Source organism: Melanotaenia boesemani, chromosome 11 (genome assembly GCF_017639745.1).
Source record: "Melanotaenia boesemani isolate fMelBoe1 chromosome 11, fMelBoe1.pri, whole genome shotgun sequence".
Classification (NCBI taxonomy): Eukaryota; Metazoa; Chordata; class Actinopteri; order Atheriniformes; family Melanotaeniidae; genus Melanotaenia; species Melanotaenia boesemani.
Window position 1 is genome coordinate 2,391,246 of NC_055692.1, and position 4,229 is coordinate 2,395,474.

The window sequence follows — 4,229 nt, forward strand, 5'->3', positions numbered from 1 at the left end:
GTTCCGGGGAGATGGCAGATTTAAACTAGGCGCGCCCAAACATTTATGCTTTCATTCAATTGTATTTTGTGCCAGCCTAATCAAAATATTCTTTAAAGTAGGAAAATAGTGTCTTTAAAAGGTACACTCTGGAGCACAGTGGGGAGGATTTGGCCAGCCTGACAGATTTTATAGATCGTTGTTACAACAGAATCGTCATGGGGAAACCAAACAACACGTCCACCCCCTCCCCCTCATCTAAATCCAAGAGACAGCGAAATGAGGATTCACCTGGAGCTATTTCACTACCGGGGAACGACTCAATGGATGTTCTGATCTCTATAGATAAGAAACTCAGTAGTTTTGATGAGCTTTTGAGCCTGGTAAAAATTCTCCACAAGGAGTTCCAGGCTCTACGTGATTCACTAGAATTCAGCCAGAAGCAGGTGAAAACTCTGGCTGTAGAAAATACTGGTCTCAGAGAGTCGGTAAAATCCCTCACCGAGGGCTTGACCCGTCTCTCGGAGGAAAATAAGAAGATGAAGGAAACAGTGATCGATCTGCAGGCGCGGAGCATGAGAGAGAACCTGGTATTTGCAGGGATTCCAGAGCAGACGGAGGAGGACCCTGAGACCACGGTGAAAAACTTCATCAAAACCCACCTGAAGCTCCCGGAGGAAACGGTGAAAAAACATCTCCTTTCACAGAGTCCATCGGCTCGGCGGGAGGAAACCCGGGTCCAGCAGACCAAGACCTATTGTAGCGAAGTTCGTCAGCTTCAACCAGAAGGAGCAGGTGAAGAACCAGGGCTGCGAACTGAAGGGAACCAACTTTGGAGTAAACGACCAATATCCGAGAGAGATTCTGGACCGACGGAGAGTCCTGTTTCCCATCAGGAGGTAATTTATCACTGAAGGCGCTCGCGCTGTGCTCGCTGCTGGATAAATTATTTATTAATGGACAGCTGTACCGCGACCCGGACATCACTCCGTGGCTCTACTGACTTGGTATGTGCTTTAATTTTCCTGTTTTCTCACTAGATCATGTTATATCCATAAAACTGCCATAAAAGATAATTTAGTTAACAGTAAATCCACTGCCCGTCTCCACTACACTGTTCTCAGCACAGATGCGTTTTTTAAATTACTTTTTTCATTTGGCACTGTCGCTCTTTTCACTCTTTACATTTCTTCTCTCCGACCCTTTAACGGTTAACGGTAACACTTGTCATTATATTATATACACATCAGCACTTTTCATGATTCACAGGAACACACACAGAACAGCACAAGCGCACATACATCCCTGTCACAACCAGCTGGCAGATACACATGCACGCAGAGAAGCAGTGGGATGCACGCACACACGCTTCAGTAATATGCATATAGCCTCATTTCTGTGGTTGGTTCAAGAGCGAACTCACATTTGTCACTTGGAATGTGCGTGGAGCTGGTGTAGCAGGTTGGAAAAAATGTCTATATAAAGCTTTGTTGAAAAGACACCCCCCCCCCCCCCCCTTCCCCCATATTTTTTGTTTAAATTATGAACTGGTTATCCAAACATTAATTTTTCACACAGTGTTTATACAACCCCAAGTCAGTAGATGGTGCCCATTTGCCATGGTGGGTCTAGCAGAGAGGCTTTAGCTACAGGCTTTGGACATGCGCAGCTCAGAATAAATGAGTTCTGGCCTGGGAAAAACGCTAAAACGGTCTCCTCTCTATGATTCACAGGTACGTTGCACTGGCTACACAGTGCTCCCTAGCCTGTGTGCCACTTGCTGCCGGTCCAGATTTCCCCTAGGTCTGGCTCCGGTAACACCTGGGGTCTCGGTCCGGGATTTGGGGTCCTGTGCGTTGTGCGTTGCAGCAGAAGTCTGTGCTAAGACGAGAAACGGCATCTGAAGCTTCAAGGAAGGCTGCATCAAGTGAGTCATCCAAAGAGCATAAGTAATCGTTGAATTGTCAACATGGCCACTATCACTCCACGACGAGCAGTGATCTTCAGGATCCAGAAAAGGCTTTCCACACTTGATGAACATCGGATACGGACAGTGGTCTCCTCAATCGACGAAGGAGGTGCCACTGATAATGTTGATGATTGAACCAGAACTGTATGACAAAATAGTCGACTTTATTAAAAGTGAGAAACTGAGAGCATTGGAGGATGAAGGCATGGCCCAGCTCCTTCTGCTGGATGATCTGCTCAGTGACCTGCTAGCCACTGATGTTGGTGCGGCTGAAGACGACTCAACTATACCTCTAAGAAAGGATGTGTCCGCTGATCAGCCAGGATGTCCCACCTTACTTCAGCCTGATTCCATCTATGCAGGGCAGCATCCAGCAACTCCAGCTAAAGACATTCCTCCACAGCCATCACATACATCCAGCAACATTACTGTCCAGTCGATTTCTCTACTGGACAGTGAAGCACAGAATCAAATAGGTACTTTGAGAAAAGACATTCTCACACTAACATCCCAGATGGGAGGGGACAGTGCTCCAGTAGTGGGCACCACTTCGGCCACCTCAGTGAGACCACCTATAACAACTGCAAATGTCTCTTATCAGGGTAGGAGTCATCCTTCTTCCAGTATGGGAGAACAGATTTTAAGATTAAATGATGTTGCAGCTTTGGTTCCACGCAGGGAGTTTAGGCTCCACGGTGGACAAATGGCACTTGGTGATCTTCTGGGCGGTGTTAATCACTCTCTGCAGTGCTCTCCTGTCTGCTGCTGTGCACCCAGCGTACCACGCTGTGATGCAGTACACCAGGATGCTCTCTACGGTGGCTCAGTAGAAGGACACTAGCAGCTTCTCATCCAGGTTGTTTCTCCTGAGTACTCTCAGGAAGTGGAGTCGCTGCTGGGCCTTCTTCACCACTGCTGTAGTGTTTACAGTCCAGGAGAGATTATCTGAGATGTGGATGCCCAGAAGTTTGAATGAGTGGACTCTTTCCACACACTCTCCATTAATGAGGAGGGGGGTCAGGTCTGCTCTGTTCTTGCGGAAGTCCATGATGAGTTCTTTTGTTTTTGTGATGTTCAGTGTAAGGTTGTTTACTAAACACCACGCTTCCAGTTTCACCACCTCATCTCTGTAGGCTGACTCATCTCCTCCTGAGATGAGCCCGACCACGGTGGTATCATCAGCAAATTTGATGATGGAGTTGGAGAGATGAGCTGGTGTGCAGTTGTGTGTGTACAGTGAGTACAAGAGAGGGCTCAGTACACAACCTTGTGGGGATCCAGTGCTGAGGGTTATGGTGGGGGAGAGATGGGGGCCAAGTCTGACAGATTGTGGGCGGTCTGTGAGGAAGTCTCTGATCCATCTGCAGATGTGTGAGGAGAGCCTGAGATGGGAGAGTTTTCCAGCCAGAGTGTCCGGGATAATTGTATTGAAGGCTGAGCTATAGTCTATAAAGAGCATCCTCACATAGTTCCCCCGTGCTCTAGGTGGCTCAGAGCTTTGTGGAGAACTGTGGTGATGGCGTCCTCTGTTGATCTGTTTGCACAGTATGCAAACTGGTGAGGGTCAAGTATGGGAGGTAGTTGGTCCTTGATATGTTTTGCAACCAGTCTCTCAAAGCATTTCATGATTACAGGCGTGAGGGCTATAGGCCTGTAATCATTGAGGCTGTTGATTGTCTGCTTTTTTGGGACTGGGATGATGGTGGCTGATTTCAGGCAGGAGGGAATGATGGCTTGTGACAGAGAATGGTTGAAGATTTTGGTGAAGATGCCAGCTGGTCGGCGCATGCTCTAAGTACCTTCCCAGGAATACCGTCTGGGCCGGCAGCTTTCCTGGGGTTTACAGTCTTCAGCACCCGTCTCACTTCATGTTCCTGAAGTGTTAGTGTGCTGCTGCTGGAGTTTGGTGGGTGTAGAGTGGTTGCTGTGGGGTTTACTGCTTCAAAGTGGTTAAGTTCCTTTGCTAGGGAAGCATCAGCACCCACAGTGATGGAACTATTGTTTCTGTAATTTGTGATGTGTTGGATTCCCTGCCACATCTTGCTGGGGTTATTTTCAGTGAAGTACTCCTCTATCTTATTTTTGTAGGCCACCTTGGCTGCTTTAATGCCCCTCTTCAGGTCAGCTCTGGCCTCGCTATACAGGGTCCTATTACCAGACCTGAAGGATGAGTTGCGGCGTTTGAGAAGCTCCTGAACTTCACTGGTCATCCAGGGTTTTTGATTGGGGTAGAGCCGTATCCGTTTATTAACTGTAACAGTGTCCATGCACGTTCTGATGT